This window comes from Mesocricetus auratus, unplaced genomic scaffold (assembly GCF_017639785.1).
Source record: "Mesocricetus auratus isolate SY011 unplaced genomic scaffold, BCM_Maur_2.0 Super-Scaffold_100053, whole genome shotgun sequence".
Lineage (NCBI taxonomy): Eukaryota > Metazoa > Chordata > Mammalia > Rodentia > Cricetidae > Mesocricetus > Mesocricetus auratus.
In genome coordinates, this window is record NW_024429230.1 from 4,519,151 (window position 1) to 4,541,397 (window position 22,247).

General features: G+C 38.8%; 1 pseudogene; it reads left to right on the plus strand.

Moving 5' to 3' along the window:
* The first annotated feature begins 10,359 nt into the window (after window positions 1-10,359).
* LOC101838086 lies at window positions 10,360-21,849 on the plus strand (annotated as a pseudogene).
* Window positions 21,850-22,247: the final 398 nt, after the last annotated feature.

Genomic DNA, 22,247 nt, shown 5'->3' on the forward strand with positions numbered 1-22,247 from the left:
ATGAGGTTAACAGCAAACAAGGAATGGAACACCCAGCTACCAAGGACAAGACCCGTTATCATCACCAAGACACACCTAACACATAGTTCCAGATGCTGAGATCACAGTCAAAAACACAAACATGAACCCAAGACAACAAGCCTTCATCAGAATCTAGTAAACCACGTCCTGGAGGTCTCAAGGCATATAATATAGCTGAAGAACAATACAAGGACTTTTAAAGTAGAAATTATGAATATGTTGACAGATATGGAGAATGTGAATAAAGAAGATATGAAAAATGAAGTCTGTAAAAGAAACCGTACAACCAAATAATGACAAAATTCAAGGTATGAAAGTAAAATGTATCCATTTGTTTATTATTTATTGTGGAGTCACTGAAATTTTATTTTGCATGAAAAACCACTGAGGTGGGTCTTGCCTGTGGCCACCCTAGAGATTACACTGCACTTATGAGGTCTCCAGACACTAGTTGAAGTGAGGTGACAATAACTATTACTTGTACCAATCACTTGATTACAAAGCTGTGGTTTCCAACAGGGCTCCAGATGGTCAGGTGTGCTTTAAATATCTAAGGTAGTTGTTGTATTTGAGAAGCTAAAGCTAGACTGGCCATGAGTCATTTCAAAGTCATCATGGTCTCAGCAGCTGATGGCTCCTGGGATCTCCAGCTCAAGCATTACTTTTACAGGAGGTTCCTGAAGTTACTGCTAGAAAACTTGGCATCCATGTCCATCACTCACTTGTTTCTAAGCATATTATTGTACTTGGTTGGGCTCTCACATGAGCAAGGGGCAGCAGTCTTGACCTGCCCATTGTAGTACCTCAGCACCAGGTCTGCAATGAAAAGTATCCTCAATGTCCTAGAGAAATGGGATGTCTTCATGCACCAACAATTGAACTTGGCCATCTTACAGTCATGCAGACTTGGTCCCAGTGCTGATCTGGTTCACTTCCAGTAGGACTTCTCTGTCACAGCCTTGGCAATTCACTTATTCTTGGTTACCATGAGATCACCCCTAACCACCTGGAGGACTGCAATAACAGTGCACTTCTGCCAAATGGGTTTTCAATGGATACCATTTGATATTCCAGGGTGAAGGACTTTACAGGTCAGCCAACTGTTCATATCTAATGTATTTTTTGTAGTCATAAGGGACTTGAAGTCATGGTCACATTTGCTTGACCTGAAGAAATCAGAGGTAGTCATGTCCATACTAAATACCATCTGGTCATTGTACCCGACCTTTGCAATTGTGGCCTTCAGCAGCTCCAAGGCTTCTTATATTCTCCAGGATGTTAGGCACAAATGTGTCCTCCTCATCACTTACCTTGGTGGCTTCCCTCCTATATTTATTCTTTTTTTTTTAATTGATGATTTACATTATTTTTTTTATTTTAATTTTAAATAGCTTGTTTTACATGTCAATCCCAGTTCCCTCTCCCTCCCCTCCTCCCGCACTCCCCTTCCACCCTCCCTCCCACCCTATTGCCAAATCCTTCCACATAGGGGATGTCTAGAGTCTATCATTTTACTCTTGGTAGGGTCAAGGCACTCCCCTAAGAGTCCAGGCTGAGAGAGCATCTCTCTTTGTGCTATAGGCACATGAAGACAGATTGTATACCAGGGATAGACACTGATCCACAGCTCAGAGCCCCATAGGTTGTCCAGGTTCTCACTGACACTCACATTTGGGGGGTCCAGATCAGTCCCATTCTGGCCTCCCCACTGTCGGTCTGGGGTCCAAGAGCACTCCCCTGTTCAGATCAGCTGTCTCTGCTGGTTTTGCCAGCCCATTCTTTGCCAATTTGCTCATCATTCCTCTCTCTCTGTCACTGGGTTCCTTGGGTTCAGTTCAGTGCTTAGTTGTGTGTTTGCCTCTGCTTCCATCAGTCCCAGGATGTAGGCTCCCGGATAGTTATAGACATCAAGTTCATTATCAGGAATGGGCATTCGAGGTGGTCCTTCCACTATTGCTTAGCTTGCCAATTGATGTTATACCTTTAGATCACTCGAGGTCACTCTGGTGCCTGATCTGTCTTCGATCCTATGATTCCCTCTTCCCCCTATTCTACCCCCACCCCCTCAACTTCCTGTTCCCCCATGACCAACTCCCTTCCTCTTTACCCCTCTATTCTTCCCAGGTCCCACTACCCCCTCGCCCTGTTCCCCATCCATTCAGAGGATCTTGTCTCCATCCTCTTCTCTTGGGTACTATGCATATATGCATATCTTTTAGGCTCTTTCCTGTTTCCTAGACTCTCTATCTGTGGAAGTGCAGACTGGCACTATCCTGATCCATGTTTAAAATCCATATATGAGTGAGTACATACCATGTTTGTCTTTTTGTCACTGGGTTACCTCACTCAGGATGCTTTCTTCCAGTGCTATCCATTTCCCTGCGAATTTCAAGATTCCATTGTTTTTTTCTGCTGAGTAATACTCCATTGTGTAAATGTACCACATTTTCTCTATCCACTCTTCAGTTGAGGGGCATCTAGGTTGCTTCCAGGTTCTGGCTATTACAAACAATGCTGCTATGAACATACTGGAGCAGATGCCCTTGTTGTATGAACCTGCCTCATTTGGATAAATGCCTAAGAGTGGAATTGCTGGGTCTAGTGGTAGATTAATTCCCATTTTCCTGAGGAATCTCCATACTGATTTCCAAAGAGGCTGTATGAGTCGGCATTCCCACCAGCAGTGGAGGAGTGTTCCTCTCTCTCCACATCCCCTCCAGCATAAATTGTCTTCGGTGTTTTTGATTCTAGCCATTCTGACAGGAGTAAGATGGTATCTCAGAGTTGTTTTGATTTGCATTTCCCTGATGGCTAAGGATGTTGAGCACTTTCTTAAGTGTCTCTTGGCCATTTTAGCCTCCTCTACTGAGAATTCTCTATTTAGCTCTGTACCCCACCTTTCAAGTGGATCCTTTGGTGTTTTGGAGACTTGTTTCTTGAGTTCTTTGTAAATTTTGGAGATTAGCCCTCTGTCAGATGTAGGGTTAGTGAATATCTTTTCCCATTCTGTGGCCTGCCTTTTTGTCTTTTTGATTGTGTCCTTTGCCTTACAGAAGCTTTTTAGTTTCAGAAGGTCCCATTTGTTAATTGTTGATCTCAGTGCCTGTGCCACTGGTGTTATGTTTAGGAAGTGGTCTCCTGTACCAACTCGTTGAAGAGTATCTCCCACTTTCTCTTCTAAAAGTTTCAGTGTGGCTGGATGTATGTTGAGATCTTTGATCCATTTGGACTTAAGTTTTGTACAAGGCGATAAACATGGATCTATCTGCAGTCTTCTGCATACCACTACCCAGTTATGCCAGCACCATTTGTTGAAGATGCTTTCTTTTTTCCACTGTACAGTTTTAGCTTCTTTGTCAAAAATCAGGTGTTCATAGGTGTGTGGGTTAAAATTAGGGCTTTCGATTCGGTTCCATTGGTCTACCTGCCTATTTTTGTGCCAATACCAAGCTGTTTTCAGGACTATAGCTCTATAATAGAGCTTGAAGTCAGGTATGGTGATGCCTCCTGAAGTTCCTTTATTGTATAGGGATGTTTTGGCTATCCTGGGCCTTTTGTTTTTCCATATAAAGTTGATTAATGTTCTTTCCAGGTCCTTGAAGAATTGTGATGGAATTTTGATAGGGATTGCATTGAATCTATAGACTGCTTTTGGCAAGATTGCCATTTTTATTATGTTGATCCTACCAATCCAAGAGCATGGGAGATCTTTCCATTTTCTGGTATCTTCTTTGATTTCTTTCTTCAAAGACACAAAGTTCTTGATATACAGGTCTTTCACTTCCTTGGTTAACATTATCCCCAGATATTTGATGCTGTTTTTGGCTATTGTAAAAGGTGATGTTTCTCTGATTTCTTTCTCAGTCACTTCATCATCTGTATATAATAGGGCCACTGATTTTTTTGAGTTTACCTTGTATCCTGCCACATTGCTGAAGGTGTTTATCAGCTCTAGGAGTAACCTTGCGGAGTTTTTTGGGTCACTTATGTAAACTATCATATCATCTGCAAATAATGAAAGTTTGACTTCTTCTTTTCCTATTTGTATCCCCTTTATCTCCTTTTGTTGTCTTATTTCTGTAGCTATGACTTCAAGTACAATATTGAAGAGATATGGAGAGAGTGGACAGCCTTGTCTTGTTCCTGATTTTAGAGGAATTGCTTTGAGTTTCTCTCCATTTAGTTTGATGTTAGCTGTTGGTTTACTGTATATTGCTTTTATTATATTCAGGTACGTTCCTGTTATCCCTGATCTCTCTAGGACCTTTATCATGAAGGGGTGCTGGATTTTGTCAAAGGCTTTTTCAGCATCTAGTGAGATGATCATGTGGTTTTTCTTTCGCAGATTGTTAATATGGTGGATTACATTGATAGATTTTCTAATGTTGAACCATCCCTGCATTCCTGGAATGAAGCCTACTTGATCATGGTGGATGATTTTTCTGATGTGTTCTTGAATCCGGTTTGCAAGTATTTTATTGAGTATTTTTGCATCAATGTTCATGAGGGAAATTGGTCTATAGTTCTCTTTCTTAGTTGTGTCTTTGTGTGGCTTGGGTATCAAGGTAATTGTAGCCTCGTAGAAAGAGTTTGGCAGTGAGCCTCCTGCTTCTATAGTGTGGAATACTTTGACGAGTATTGGAATGAGCTCTTCTTTGAATTTCTGGTAGAATTCTGCACTGAAGCCATCTGGGCCTGGGCTTTTTTTATTTGGGAGACTTTTGATGACTGCTTCTATTTCATTAGGGGTTATAGGTCTGTTTAGATTATTTATCTGTTCTTGATTTAGTTTTGGCAAGTGATATCTATCCAGGAAATTGTCAATTTCCTTTAAATTTTCAAATTTTGTGGAGTACAGATTTTCAAAGTATGCCCTGATGATTCTCTTGATTTCCTCAGAGTCCGTTGTTATGTCCCCTTTCTTATCCCTGATTTTGTTAATTAGCATGTTCTCTCTCTGTCTTTTGGTTAGTTTGGACAGAGGTTTGTCTATTTTGTTGATTTTCTCAAAGAACCAACTCTTTGTTTCATTGATTCTTCTCAATGTTTTCCTGGTTTCTACTTGATTGATTTCAGCCCTCAATTTGATTATTTCCTGGCGTCTGCTCCTCCTGGGGAGTTTGCTTCTTTTTGTTCTAGAACGTTCAGCTGTGCTATTAATTCTCTAGTATGACTGTTCTCCAGTTTTTTCATGTGGGCACTTAGTGCTATAAACTTTCCTCTCAGCACTGCTTTCAAAGTGTCCCATAAGTTTGTGTATGTTGTGTCTTCATTCTCATTGAAATCGAGGAAGTCTTTAATTTCTTTTTTTATTTATTCCTTTACCCAGGGATGGTGCAATTGTGCATTGTTCAATCTCCATGAGTTTGTAGGGTTTCTGCGATTTGTGTTATTGTTGAATTCTAATGTTAATGCATGGTGGTCTGATAAGATGCAGGGGGTTATTCCAATTTTTTTGTATCTGTGGAGATTTGCTATGTTTCCTATTATGTGGTCAATTTTAGAGAAGGTTCCATGTGGTGCCGAGAAGACAGTATATCCCTTTGTATTTGGGTGGAATGTTCTATAGATGTCTGTTAAACCCAGTTGGGTCATAACTTCTATTAATTCTTTTGTTTCTTTGTTAAGTTTCTGTCTGGAGGTCCTATCTAGCGGTGAGAGCGGAGTGTTGAAGTCTCCTACTATTAGTGTGTGAGATTTTATGTGCATTTTGAGCTTTAGTAATGTTTCTTTCACGAATGTAGGTGCCTTTGTATTTGGGGCGTAGATGTTTAAAATCAAGACTTCGTCTTGATGTATTTTTCCTTTGATGAATATGAAGTGCCCTTCTTCATCTCTTTTGATTGATTTTAATTTGAAGCCTAATTTGTTAGATATTAGGATTGCTACGCCCGCTTGTTTCTTGGGACCGTTTGATTGGAAGATCTTTTCCCAGCCCTTTATATATTTATTCTTGATGACATTCTTCAGGTTGTAGAAAACTGCTGCTCCAAATGTAGGTGGCTTCCCAGAAACTGGATGTCCCAAGTGTCAGGATCATGAACTCGTGTCTTGCATGGCTAACTTGTTGCAAACATGAGAACCACTGTTGATCACATTGAAAGGGGGTAACTGCAAGATGACTGCAAGGTTGACAGTGAATTCAACAATGTCAGGACACAGGCCCACCCCCTTTTCCATGGCACCAGCTTTTCAGACAGCTAGAGATACTTCCTTTATGTCATTTGCACCAAATAGATTTATTTTTAGTACTTCCCACTTCAATTATCGGTTTTTATGTCTTCTCTTGTTCCACACAATCCAGTGTCTTTCTAACCAGAGCAGGTGCAATAGTCTTATTGATGTGCTCAATGACCTTTATGTCCCTTGTCCATTAGCAAATGTTGTCATTGTCTCAGAGTTCTAGGGCCTTATGTGTGTCAGTGGAAGCACTTTTAGGCACAGCAGCTTGGAAGAAACCTTTGGTGAAGCAGAGATTAGCTTCATCAGTGGGATTCCGTGAGAGTCATGATTTCTCTAGCAGGAATCTTGAGAATAGACATGGTGAATTTCTGACCTTCAAATTGCTACACAGGAAAGAAACAGGTATCTGCAGACAGAGAAGACAGCATTCAGGAAAATTTAATAAACATAAAAAATAATTACTAAAGAGAACTCAATTTGAAATTAAAGTGGATACAGAAAATTTAGTACATCAAAAATATCTCATAGTTAACCTCCTGAGAACACTCAACAACTCTTATGCTTCCTCCATTAACTCCAGGAATTCCTTAGATTGCAATATTATGGACAATTATGAGTAATCACCAAGTTTGCGTATTGACTTTCTAAGTTTATGTAAGAATCATTATTTTTCCCATCCCTTTATGTCATCAGATTTTTCTTTGCAATCCTGGAATATATAACCATGTTTTCTCTTCCTACAGTGTTCTTCAACAGGGGCCTCTTCATTATATTCACTTCAGGATTCAAGAGTGAGCTTGCACCTTCACCAGCCGACAATCAAGGGAGATTTATCACATCAACTGCCTTTCACAATGGCCACACATACTCACAGTTTATTCTTGTAAGCTCTGGAGGAACCGAGGATCCTGAAGAGAGTACAAGGTTTATTAATTTTTCCTAATCATATGAACTATAATAACTTAGGTAACATGAAGGTATAATAACTACAATAAAAATTAAGCTTCTCTATTATGGTTTTATGTTCATAGTACAAAGCCAGTCAGTCCTCAAATTCTCATTGAAGTATCTCCATTGTCTCTTCCCAACACTCCTATAACCAATTACAGCAGAATTATGCACAACTAAGTTGTTTCCTAATAAAAGTAAATTACTCTGGCCAGACTAGTCAGGTGATTCTGTAATTGCACTTTGAAGAAAGCTACTATATTTGTGTAACTATTAAGATGTTCCCTGGTAGGAAAATCTAAGCTCTATATTTCATGTATCTTACTTCATCTGAATAGTTCTTCAAAATTCCAAAATTATACATACTTGCATAATTATTACTTATAGAATGCAAAAGACAAAGACAGTGATTTGGTGGAAAGGACTGAAGTCTGTGTGAATCACTTTGACTGATCAAAACATAAAATGATCTGTTCAGTGAACAGACATTTCATAATGCTTTATTCTAAAGGAAATTGGCCAGTGCCTTCTTTCTTCCTTGTTTCTGGATACTTTTTAATGGAATGTTCACCTCTGCTGTATGTAAGGGCAATTAGCATATCTGAGGTATATTTGGAAAAGTCTGAGGACACTGAAACAATAATTCATCTGAGCCTTTTCTAGTTACCTTGGTTCAAATTATATTCTTTGTACTTTTAAATATGTTCTCATCATGTTCCCTGCAGGATTCAGTGATTCCACACTCATTTGGCCACACTCTCTGAATGCTGAGTTTACAGATCTGTAAAGGCTCCAACTTTTTTTTCTGGATGTCTTTGCTGCTCTCAACATCCTCCAACATTCCAAGGTTCTTTCACGAATTTCTTAATGAGGAAATGATGTCAGGTCCCTATATCACCTGGAGTTTGAAATTATGACAGCTTAAAAAGATACCTGCTGTTAAGTCTTTTGTATATCTTATCAACAGTATATGATTTGTAGTCCTTGAAAATATACATATATGCATGAAATAGTGAGTGGACACTGAAGCCATGAATGTCAAGTCTAGTGGGGGTGATTTAGAGAGGTGGAATGGAAGGAATAATTTTTTGTTACTATATTATAATTTGAAATAGAAAAATAACCAAGTAAAAAGCAAAACCAAAGCACACCAAACCACTACAGAATGAAAGAACGAAACATTTGTTTTGAATTATTTTATCTCTGCTATTTATTTATGTGAATTGGATCACTTTATTCATAATTCTATGTTTAGTAAGCACTTTTTCCATGAACCTCCCTACTTATTTAAGTAATTTTTGTAAATTTATATAACTTACTATCTCTAAGTTTAACAATAGGGCCTAAGGAGTCATTGCCACAGATATGAAATGAACAAAATATGTTTTAAACATTAAGTATACACTTTTTCTCTCAAAACACTGGCATCCACATATTATGTTTCCTTTGCATTTTCATTCAATTCAGGAATATGATCTAGAAATTGATGTAATATTAATTGTATATAAATGTTTGATCCCAAGTCATGGACTATTGGGTCATCTAATGGTATTAAATAACTGCACAGTTATTAAAAACTTTGTGTATAGTCTCACCTGAAGATAAAAGAATGTAAATATATGAAAAGAAATGGAAAGTTAATCTTGTGTATTGTGAAGACACACTTAAGAGTTTCGCATAGTTCTTTGGTCCAGTGCCCTTTGGAAATACTCCCCAATAAACTCATGTTTTCTATATTCATAGGATTTTTAATTTGGACAAAGAAATGCAATGCAAAATATCACATTTTCCAAATAGAGGTACATTGTTATACTGTGATTTGTATGAGCATGTTGCTATAGAAAAAGTCATACGTGCTCTCTGAATTCATTGATTCCCAACAACAGCCACTGTTTTCACCATTGGAGACAAATAGAAATATATTCAACATGTGAGAGCATCCCATATTGCATTATCTTGACAGAAGTGTACCTAGGTAGAATTCACCAGTTTTAATGGCAAATATTGGAGGATGTCTTTCATGGGTGTAGTGGGATAAACATCATGCAAAGTGTATGATAGTCATATGTGATAATATCAAAATTACAATAGTTTATAGTATAAAACAGAAAAGGGGTATTAGGATCCATTAGAGTATTGCCTATAATCTTACATCACTAATATTTTCTGTATTTTCAACCTTTTATACTTTGAGCAATTCCGTCTGCTTTGATATAAAATTGAACCAGAAATTTCCTCTGTAACTGAAGTAACAAAATGGACATCTTTGCACCAGGCCTGACTCATAAGGGGAATGCTGTACTGTCTGAGGAGGAGGGCTATGAAACTAGAGCTTTGATTCAAATTGGACTTCACTTTAGGAAATCTGTGTCATTGTTTAGACATTTCAAAATCGTGTTTCTATATCAGATACTTTATTTATATATTGTGGAGATCATCTCCCCAAATTAGTTTTGCAGCATAAGATTTCAACCATATTTAATTACATTTCATTATTTTTCACATCACTGGACATTTCAGCTTTTGTGAACAGAAATGGTCTGTGATAATTTGGATTTAACTAAGACATATTTACAAGGGAAATAAGGAATATATAAATTGATAGGTTTTAAAATCTAAATAAGATTTTAACAAAGGCTTACCTAAATAAATACTCAAACAATAGAGGACTTTTTTAAGCCAAAGAAATAAGAAACCTATAGAAGACATTGGAACCTGAGTAAATATTCTGGGTAGGAATCATAAATTATTAATTAGAGACTTGGACTTCACACTGTAAGATACAGTATGAGAAAAATAAACTTTACCCGTATTATTATAGTAAAAAAAACCTATGTTTAATAGCTTCAAGTTTTCATTTTATCCTATTGACAGTTTACCTATAGTAAGAATTCGACAAAATACCCATTTTGTCTTAAATGTGTTTTCTTTATTTTACTGTGACCACAGGCCACCTGTTTACAGTAATTCTGGCCTTACATCATCTAGATTGCTGTATTCAATTTGGCTCTCATAACAGGTAGCACATGAAGTAAGACAAAAGATTATTACATTATGGCATTTGCCACAAGTGAATAATTATTAATGATGTGACAATAAACTTGAGAAAATAACCAATATTTGTACTTACTTTACTCAAAGTGTAAGGGAAGTCTACATGCTTAAAAATAATTGATTTCTTCCAGAGGATGTTCAAGAAATAAAACCATGTGGAACACAACATCTGTACCAGAAATCCACTTCATTCAACTCTCAGAGGATCCAGACCTACAGACTGTTCTCTTTGGCCTATCCTTGTCCATATACATCTTGGCCCTGTTTGGAAACCTGCTCATCATCCTGACAGTAAGCTCTGTCTCCCATCTCCATACACCCATGTACTTCTTCCTCTCCAACCTGTCCATGGTTGATATTGGTTTCATCTCCACCACTGTGGACATCCAGACTCACTGCCCAGTCATCTCCTATGTGGGCTGCCTGACACAGATGTCAATGTATGTAGTTTTTGCATGTATGGATAACATGCTTCTGGCTGTGATGTCATATGACAGGTTTGTGGCCATCTTCCACCTTCTGTATTACCAGGTCATTATGAATCCTAGTCGCTGCTGTGTACTACTTCTAGTGTGTTTTCTCCTTAGCCTTGTGGAATTAGTTTTTCACTATGTGGCTGTATTAAATTTTCCAACAATGAGGATTATGTTGAAATTTCTAACTTCTTCTGTGGTCCTTCTGAAGTTCTTAAGCTTGCCAATTTTGATACTGTCACAAATAATATAGTACGATTCTGTATGGGCACTCTTTTTGGGTTACTTCCTATTTCAGGAATCATTTTCTCTTACTTTAAAATAGTTTCCTCCATCATGAGATCATCGTCCTCTAGTGGGAAGCACAAAACCTTCTTCAACTGTGGGGCTCATTTTTCCATTGTTTGCCTGTTTTATGGGACAGCAATAGGAGTGTACTTCACCTCCTCTCTCTCACAATCTCCTGTAAGTTATGCAGTGGCCTCAGTGATGTACATTGTGGTCACACCTGTGTTGAATCCCTTCATCTGCACCCTGAGGAACAAGGACATTAAAACAGCCTTAGGAAAGATTCTTAGCAGATCATTCTAATCATTGACATTCTTCATAAATTCACCATATATCATTATATTAACTGTACATGTAAGTCCCTGTTAATGTCTCACATATTGCTAACTGATACTTCACAATATTTCAAGATACAGTTGTGGTTATTGAAGTTGCATGTATTGTGAATGGTTAATTTTGCAAACATTACAAAAATTGTATTTGGAGATATGATACTTTCCAAGGAATGAATGGTGTACATTGCTGAACAACCTTTTATAGTATCAGTGTCATGAACAATTAAAACCTATGCTCAGGGGCCATTTGAATGAGATCAGTCTGCTAAATTTTGTTTTAGAAATGACTGAGAACCAGGATGTCAATCAGGCTTCCCAAACATGACCTGAACTAGGAAGACATGGACCTACATACTAATGTGGAAAGGGAAAGCTCAGTGGGCCTCATCCTTAGACAAAGAGGTTGTTTTGGCAGCAGGAGACATATTAGCTGTTAGAGAAGAAGGCAATGAATTTGAAAGTCAGCAAGGGTGGCTACATATGAAGTAGGGATGGAGGGTTGTGGGAACTGCTGAATTTATATTAATGTCCCATTTTTAAAATATTTAAACAAATCAATTAATTTGTATAACAGTATTCATAGAAGAATGGCAAATATTACCCCCAGATAATATATGTGGTATCTGTTACTGAGTTTATTTATGATATACATTGTATTTTGCTAGTTTATTTTTTCCAAAGTATATCATACTGTGAGCTGTCAAAATAGGGAGCCTGTTATTTGAAGTGAGAGAATTAAAATTCATGCATATGATTTGATATGAGTAAAATCTGCTAATGAAGGATGAGATGCTTGGTTTGCAAAATCTCCTGCTCTTCTTAGTTTTGAAGTCTTCTACAGGTTTAAAGGTTGTGCTCACAGCTTGCACAAAGTTTCATCAACAAGTCACTGTGGAATGTTGAACAGAGGTATGGGAATATAAGAGTGATTCCATGTGAGCTATTTGGGGGGTGATGGAGCTGTACCTATAAATATAAATTATACAAATTAAAATTATTTCTCAATATTTCAATATTTTATGTTTTCTTGAAGGTGCATTGCTCAATAATGGAACACTTACTACATAAGTTTAAATACATATTTTAATAAAAAGCACAGATACCATATCTACTACCAAGTTCAAATTGTGTATTAAAGGGAAACTTTCATAACATAAACACAAGTTAGTTAATCTTATTTCAAATAAGATAGTGCTATCACAAAGTATGACTTTCCAATATTAGGAAAACTGCTTGGGAAAAAAACCACAATGACCTTGTCATCATGAACTATTAACTTTAACTGGATAGTTAGATAATACAGCCCTTGAATATTGTATGGGGCTTTAGTTATTTTTAACAGAGAGTTGCTATATTATTGCCTCACAACATGCTAGGGTAAATATAAACAACTCCAACTCTTTTTTTGTTTTTTTTTATCATATTTTATTTTAATTTTAAATAGCTTGTTTTACATGTCAATCCCAGTTCCCTCTCCCTCCCCTCCTCCCGCACTCCCCTTCCCCCCACCCTCCCACCCTATTGCCAAATCCTTCCACATAGGGGATATCTAGAGTCTGTCATTTCACTCTGGGTAGGGTCCAGGTACTCCCCTAAGAGTCCAGGCTGACAGAGCATCCCTCTTTGTGCTATAGGCACACGGAGACTGTTTGTATTCCAGGGATAGACACTGATCCACAGCTCAGGGCCCCATAGGTTGCCCAGGCCTTCTCACTGACACTCACATTTGGGGGGTCCATATCAGTCCCATGCTGGCCTCCCCACTGTCACTCTGGGGTCCAAGAGCTCTCCCCTGTTCAGATCAGCTGTCTCTGCTGGTTTTGCCAGCCCATTCTTTGCCAATTTGCTCATCACTCCTCTCTTTCTGTCAGTGGGTTCCTTGGGTTCAGGTCAGTGAGTAATTGTGTGTTTGCCTCATCAGTCACAGGATGAAGGCTCCCGGATGGTTATAGACATCAAGTTCATTATCAGGAATGGGCTTTCGAGGTGGTCTCTCCACTATTGCTTAGCTTGCCAATTGGTGTTATCCCTTTAGATCACTCGAGGTCACTATGGTGCCTGATCTGTCTTCGATCCTATGATTCCCTCTTCCCCCTATTCTAACCCCACCCCCTCAACTTCCTGTTCCCCCATGACCAACTCTCTTCCTCTTCACCCCCTCTCTTCTTCCCAGCTCCCACTCCCCCCACCCCTTGCCGTGTTCCCCATCCATTCAGAGGATCTTGTCTCAATCCTCTTCTCTTGGGTACTATGCATATATGCATATCTTTTAGGTTCTTTCCTGTTTCCCAGACTCTCTATCTGTGGAAGCGCAGACTGGCACTATCCTGATCCATATCTAAAATCCATATATGAGTGAGTACATACCATGTTTGTCTTTTTGCGACTGGGTTACCTCACTCAGGATGCTTTCTTCCAGTGCTATCCATTTCCCTGCGAATTTCAAGATTCCATTGTTTTTTTTCTGCTGAGTAATACTCCATTGTGTAAATGTACCACATTTTCTCTATCCACTCTTCAGTTGAGGGGCATCTAGGTTGCTTCCAGGTTCTGGCTATTACAAATAATGCTGCTATGAACATAGTGGAGCAGATGCCCTTGTTGTATGAACTTGCCTCTTTTGGATATATGCCTAAGAGTGGAATTTCTGGGTCTAGTGGTAGATTAATTCCCATTTTCCTGAGAAATCTCCATACTGATTTCCAAAGAGGCTGTATGAGTCGGCACTCCCACCAGCAGTGGAGGAGTGTTCCTCTCTCTCCACATCCTCTCCAGCATAAATTGTCTTCGGTGTTTTTGATTTTAGCCATTCTGACAGGAGTAAGATGGTATCTCAGAGTTGTTTTGATTTGCATTTCCCTGATGGCTAAGGATGTTGAGCACTTTCTTAAGTGTCTCTTGGCCAGTTTAGCCTCCTCTATTGAGAATTCTCTATTTAGCTCTGTACCCCACCTTTTAATTGGATCCTTTGGTGTTTTGGAGACTTGTTTCTTGATTCTTTGTAAATTTTGGAGATTAGCTCTCTGTCAGATGTGGGGTTAGTGAATATCTTTTCCCATTCTGTGGCCTGCCTTTTTGTCTTTTTGACTGTGTCCTTTGCCTTACAGATGCTTTTTAGTTTCAGAAGGTCCCATTTGTTAATTGTTGATCTCAGTGCCTGTGCCACTGATGTTATGTTTAGGAAGTGGTCTCCTGTACCAACTCGTTGAAGAGTATCTCCCACTTTCTCTTCTAAAAGTTTCAGTGTGGCTGGATTTATGTTGAGATCTTTGATCCATTTGGACTTAAGTTTTGTACAAGGCGATAAACATGGATCTATCTTCAGTCTTCTGCAGACCAGTACCCAGTTATGCCAGCACCATTTGTTGAAGATACTTTCTTTTTTCCATTGTATAGTTTTAGCTTCTTTGTCATAAATCAAGTGTGCATAGGTGTGTGAGTTAAAATTAGGGCTTTCAATTCGGTTCCATTGGTCTACCTGCCTATTTTCGTGCCAATACCAAGCTGTTTTCAGGACTATAGCCCTATAATACAGCTTGAAGTCAGGTATGGTGATGCCTCCTGAAGTTCCTTTATTGTATAGGGTTGTTTTGGCTATCCTGGGCCTTTTGTTTTTCCATATAGAGTTGATTAATGTTCTTTCCAAGTCCTTGAAGAATTGTGATGGAATTTTGATAGGGATTGCATTGAATCTGTAGTCTGCTTTTGGCAACATTGCCATTTTTATTATGTTGATCCTACCAATCCTAGAGCATGGGACATCTTTCCATTTTCTGGTATCTTCTTTGATTTCTTTCTTTAAAGACACAAAGTTCTTGATATACAGGTCTTTCACTTCCTTGGTTAACATTATCCCCAGATATTTGATGCTGTTTTTGGCTATTGTAAAGGGTGATGTTTCTCTGATTTCTTTCTCAGTCACTTCATCATCTGTATATAATAGGGCCACTGAGTTTTTTGAGTTTACCTTGTATCCTGCCACATTGCTGAAGGTGTTTATCAGCTCTAGGAGTAACCTTGCGGAGTTTTTTGGGTCACTTATGTAAACTATCATATCATCTGCAAATAGTGAAAGTTTGACTTCTTCTTTTCCTATTTGTATCCCCTTTATTTCCTTTTGTTGTCTTATTGCTGTAGCTAGAACTTCAAGTACAATATTGAAGAGATATGGAGAGAATGGACAGCCTTGTCTTGTTCCTGATTTTAGAGGACTTGCCTTGAATTTTCTCTCCATTTAGTTTGATGTTAGCTCTTGGTTTACTGTATATTGCTTTTATTATATTCAGGTATGTTATCCCTGATCTCTCTAGGACCTTTATCATGAAGGGGTGCTGGATTTTGTCAAAGGCTTTTTCAGCATCTAGTGAGATGATCATGTGGTTTTTCTTTCGCAGTTTGTTAATATGGTGGATTACATTGATAGATTTTCTAATGTTGAACCATCCCTGCATTCCTGGGATGAAGCCTACTTGATCATGGTGGATGATTTTTCTGATGTGTTCTTGAATCCGGTTTGCGAGTATTTTATTGAGTATTTTTGCATCAATGTTCATGAGTGAAATTGGTCTACAGTTCTCTTTCTTAGTTGTGTCTTTGTGTGGCTTGGGTATCAAGGTAATTGTAGCCTCGTAGAAAGAGTTTGGCAGTGAGCCTCCTGCTTCTATTGTGTGGAATACTTTGAGGAGTATTGGAATTAGCTCTTCTTTGAATTTCTGGTAGAATTCTGCACTGAAGCCATCTGGGCCTGGGCTTTTTTTGTTTGGGAATCTTTTCATGACTGCTTCTATTTCATTAAGGGTTATAGGTCTGTTTAGATGGTTTATCTGCTCTTGATTTAGTTTTGGCAAGTGATATCTATCCAGGAAATTGTCCATTTCCTTTAAATTTTCAAATTTTGTGGAGTACGGATTTTCAAAGTATGCCCTGATGATTCTCTGGATTTCCTCAGAGTCCTTTGTTATGTCCCCTTTTTCATCCCTGATTTTGTTAATTAGCATGCTCTCTCTCTGTCTTTTGGTTAGTTTGGACAGAGGTTTATCTATTTTGTTGATTTTCTCAAAGAACCAACTCTTTGTTTCATTGATTCTTCTCAGTGTTTTCCTGGTTTCTACTTGATTGATTTCAGCCCTCAATTTGATTATTTCCTGGCGTCTGCTCCTCCTGGGGGGAGTTTGCTTCTTTTTGTTCTAGAACATTCAGCTGTGCTATTAATTCTCTAGTATGACTGTTCTCCAGTTTTTTCATGTGGGCACTTAGTGCTATAAACTTTCCTCTCAGCACTGCTTTCAAAGTGTCCCATAAGTTTGTGTATGTTGTGTCTTCATTCTCATTGAAATCGAGGAAGTCTTTAATTTCTTTTTTTATTTATTTCTTTACCCAGGGATGGTGCAATTGTGCATTGTTCAATCTCCATGAGTTTGTAGGGTTTATGAGATTTGTGTTATTGTTGAATTCTAATGTTAATGCATGGTGGTCTGATAAGATGCAGGGGGGTTATTCCAATTTTTTTGTATCTGTGGAGAATTGCTATGTTTCCTATTACGTGGTCAATTTTAGAGAAGATTCCATGTGGTGCCGAGAAGAAGGTATATCCCTTTGTATTTGGGTGGAATGTTCTATAGATGTCTGTTAAACCTAGTTGGGTCATAACTTCTATTAGTTCTTTTGTTTCTTTGTTAAGTTTCTGTCTGGAGGTCCTGTCTAGCGGTGAGAGCGGAGTGTTGAAGTCTCCTACTATTAGTGTGTGAGATTTTATGTGCATTTTGAGCTTTAGTAATGTTCTTTCACTAATGTAGGTGCCTTTGTATTTGGGGCATAGATGTTTAAAATTGAGACTTCATCTTGATGTATTTTTCCTTTGATGAATATGAAGTGTCCTTCTTCATCTCTTTTGATTGAATTTAATTTGAAGTCTAATTTGTTAGATATTAGGATTGCTACACCTGCTTGTTTCTTGGGACCGTTTGATTGGAAGATCTTTTCTTAACCCTTTACTCTGAGATAACGTCCGTTTTTGATGTTGAGATGTGTGTCTTGTATGCAGCAGAAGGAAGGGTTCTGTCTTCGTATCCATTCTGCTAATCTGTGTCTTTTTATAGGCAAGTTGAGGCCGTTGACATTGAGGGATATTAATGACCATTGATTGGTGATCCATGTTTGTGCTTGATTTATTGTTAGTGAAGTTATTTTGTGTAGTTTCTCCTCCCTTTTTCTTTTGGTGTTTTGTAAAGTGTGATTATATATTGCCTGTGTCTTTGTGAATGTAGTTATCTTCCTTGGATCTAGGTTTTCCTTCTAGCATTTTCTGTAGAGCTGGATTCATGGATACGTATTGTTTAAATCTGGCTTTGTCATGGAATATTTTGTTTTCTCCATCTATGGTTATTGAGAGCTTTGCTGGATATAGTAGTCTGGGCTGGCATCCTTGTTCCCTTAGCATTTGTAGGACATCTGTCCAGGATCTTCTGGCTTTCATCGTTTCCATTGAGAAGTCAGGTGTAATTCGGATAGGTCTGCCTTTGTATGTTACTTGGCCTTTTTCTTTAGCTGCTCTTAATATTTTCTTTTTAACCTGTAGGTTTGATGTTTTGATTATTATATGGCGAGGTGACTTCTTTTTCTGGTCGAGCCTATTTGGTGTTCTGTAAGATTCTTGTATTTTCATAGGCATATCTTTCTTTAGGTTAGGGAAGTTTTCTTCTATGCTTTTGTTGAATATGTTTTCTGTACCTTTGAGTTGTATTTCTTCGCCTTCTTCTATACCTATTATTCTCAGGTTTGGCTCCTTCACGGTGTCCCATATTTCCTGGATATTTAGTGTTAAGGATTTGTTGGTTTTGAGATTTTCTTTGGTTGACGATTCTATATCCTCTAATGAGTCTTCAACACCTGAGATTCTCTCTTCTATCTCTTGTATTCTATTGGTGATACTTGCATCTGTAGTTCCTGATCATTTCCCCAGCTTTTCTATTTCCAGCATCCCTTCATTCTGTGTTTTCTTTATCGTTTCTATTTCAGCTTTCAATCCTTCAACTGTTTGAGTTGTTTCCTTCATTTTTTTGGTTGTTTTTTCTTGGTGCTCTTTAGACTCTTTGAGAGATTTGTTTATTGCTTGAATTTTTCCCCCATTTCATGGATTTTTTTGTTTGTTTTTTCTTCTATTTCTTTAAGGGATTTCCTCGTTTCTTCTTTGAGGGTCTCCATCATCTTTACGAAATAATTTTTAAGGTCTGTCTCCTCTTCTTCGTCTATGTAGTGCTTTTCGGGTCTTGCTGGTGTTGGATCCCTAGATTCTGGTGGGGTCATGTTGGTGTTTCTATTGCTGAGTGATCTCTTATTCTGTCTTCTTCCCATCTCTTCTTCCAGTGGGTTCTGGTGGGGTCTTTCCGTCTCCACTGGTCTCCTTCCTTCCTGCAGCTGAAGGTGGGGATGCTGACACAGAGTTTGGGTCCTGGTAGGGCTGATGTCTTTCCTGAAGCTGGACTCGCTGGGGTTGGGGTCTTGGAGGGGCTGATGTCTTTCCTGTGTGGGCGGGTCTTCTGGATGCCAGGAGCGGCCCAGAAGATCAAGGGGATGGGTGTTGGGCGGGTAGTCCCCGCCGGAGACCCAATCTCACCTGAAGCTGCACTCGCTGGTGTTGGGGCCTTGGAGGGGCTGATGTCTTTCCTGTGTGGGCAGGTCTTCTGGATGCCAGGAGCAGCCTGGAAGATCAAGGGGATGGGTGCAGGGTGGGGGTTCCCGCCGGAGACCCAATCTCACCTGAAGCTGGACTCACTGGGGTTGGGGTCTTGGAAGGGCTGATGTCTTTCCTGAAGCTGGACTCGCTGGGGTTGGGGTCTTGGAAGGACTCCAACTCTAACTCTTTTTGACTGAAAAGGATTTATGTTAATGTGTGAGAATCTTTGAATGGTATTTTTAATGAAGTGGTCATAGTTCACCCTAATTGTGGGTGTCTTTTATATAATATGATTTTCATTCCAGTAGTGTGCCATTAAATGCCAATTATTAGCTTTGTATAGAAACATGAGAAATTATATAACAGACTATCTGCTCCTAGCTCCAGTGGAACCGGCAGATAGATCAGGACCATATCCCTTAGTCTCAGATTCCAGCTCCAAAAACATTTCCTTGGAAATCCATCAGCTACACAGTCCCTGGAAACAGGTATACATCTTCACTGTTCCCACCTCTCCTTCAAATCCAATCTACTGTCTTCTTCACCACCCTTGTACCAGATTACTTGTTGTAGCCTCTATTCCAGGTCTCCTGCATTTCAAAGGTTCTAGGAAGATCCTTTGGCACACACCACTTTCCTTCTAACTGTTGAGACTGCACACTCCCACTTCTGGAACAACTTATACCTAAAACTTAGTTCCCAATATTTAAAATCACATTCTGCTGGGAACATCCAGTGAACACACATGACAATATCTCATAAGCGTTTCCAACCAGGCAATCCGCAGGCACCAGGCTTTCCTAAGAGCCAATGCAGGAATCTGAAACAAAAGAAAAGAACCTCACCCAACATAGACAAAACCAGATATCACCTTCTAAAATGGCAATCATCCCAAGCATATACCAGTGTAAATACACAATCATAATATCCAAAAATACAATAAATAGCAACAACAATACAATAAGTCCTGCATAATGCTATATTCTGGAAGCACAGGGCAAGGACTTCAAATTAGCATTTACAAACATGTTTGAGGTGCTTAAATACAAAAATGAACAGTGGAATAAAATAAAGAAAAGTATTCAAGACATGAAAACAAAAATAGAATCATTAAAGAATACCTAAACTTAGGTGAGCTGTGAAATGAAAAATTTAGGAACTAGACTAAGAACTACAGTGAGAAGCTTCACCAAGTCTACAAGAGATGGAAGAGAAATTCCCAGACATTGCAGACAAGACAATAAGAAAAAGGTACTCTAGGCAAAGAAAAAGCTAAATGTATAAAACCCAGGCACAAACACAAAGGAAACCTGGGACATAGTAAAAATACCTAATTAAGAATAATGGAAGTAGAGGAAATAGAAGAATCCCAGGTAAAGAGCACAGAAAATATTTCAACAAAACCATAGGAGAAAATTTCCAAAACAGAAAAAAATGAGGTTCATGTCAAAATACAAGAAGCGTATCAGAACACCAAATTTATATAACCTGAAATGAAATTTCCCATAACACCCAAAAATCAAACCACTACAAATGCAGAAAAGAATGTTAAATTACAAGGAAAGAGAGCAAATAACATGAAGGCAGCAGAAGTATTACACTAGTACCTGGCCTCTCCATCAAGATTATAAAATTCAGAAGGGACTTGAATAATAATAATAATAAATATAAATCTTCCTCTCCCTTCCCAACCCAAGCAAGGTCCCACTCTGGTGTGAACCTCATCAGCAGGCCAGAAGCTGAGAGACCTGTGGGAAGGCTGTACCACCACTGCTGCCACTCACTGGACTCTGTTCTCACATGTCCCACTCTACTACCCAATCACACTTCCCCCATTACCTACTCTGTGGACAGCCTTCTCTGGCAATATCAGCAGACTGTATAGACACAAGAACCATGCATGCCAGTTGGAAGTATAGGAACCCCTAAAGTCACCAGCACCATCTACACAAGCTGGAAGAAAAGATGGGTGAATTCCAGTGTAAGAATATATTTAACAACATAAAGGGCAATATGACACCAGTAGAACCCAGTGATCCTACATCAGGAAAATCTGAACACCCCAAAGGAGATAAAGTAAAAAAACATTCTAAATAACTTTATGAAGATGATAGATGCCCTTAATGATGAAATGAAAATCCCTTCAAGAAATTGAGGAAAAGACAAACAAAAAAAAAATCAGAAGAAATCGATAAACCACTTACTGCTCTTCAAAAACATTCAAACCAAAGAAGAACATTCCTGAAGGCTCCCATCAGTACGAACTCTTAAAACATGCAGAAGCCACTCTGGGAAGTGGCAATCTGAGGCAAGCTGTCATGTTGCCAGAGGAAGAGGACCTCAATGAGTGGATTGTTGTTAACACTGTGGATTTCTTCAATCAGATCAACATGTTGTATGGAACCATTACAGAATTCTGCACTGAGGCAAGCTGCTCAGTCATGTCTGCAGGTCCCAGGCATGAATACCATTGGGCAGATGGTACTAATATTAAAAGGCCAATCAAGTGTTCTGCACCAAAATGTATCAACTATTTGATGATTTGGGTTCAGGATCAGCTTCATGATGAAACCCTTCAAAGATTGGTGTCCCATTTCCCAAAAACCTTATGTTTGTGGCAAAGACTATTCTGCAGCATCTCTTCAGAGTTTACAACCATATTTACCACCAGCACTCCATGATGTAGTTGCAAGAGGATTCCCACCTTAATACCTCCTTTAAGCACTTTATTTTCTTTGTTCAGGAGTTTATTCTGATTGATAGGCGTGAGTTGGCACCACTTCAGGAATTAATTGAGAAGTTGGATCTAAAGACAGATAAATGTTTCTTCTAGAACACAGTTACTCTCTTGCTCTATTTACTGCTAGCACTCTTTCATTGCTGTCTGGTATGAACTAGTGATAATGACTATAAGAAAACAGGATCAAAAGGCCCATTTTGTTGTCTGCAGAAAATTGTCCCAAAGGTAGGTTGGCCAGATAGCTTCAGAACAAGAGCCACAGTCAGCCAAGTTAGTTAGCGGTGCTGTGTGGCCACCCCTGTCCTGTTACTGTCGTTTGTTGTAACCTTATGATGAACCTGTAGTTTGTTGCTGATCTTTTGTTTAAGAAAGTGATTTTGTCCACTCTCTCCATACCTTTTCAACATGGTACTTGAAGTTCTAGCCATTGCCATACGACAACAGAGGGGAATCAAGGGGATACAAATTGGGAAGGAAGAGGTCAAACTTTCACTGTTTGCAGATGATATGATAGTTTACTTCAATGACCC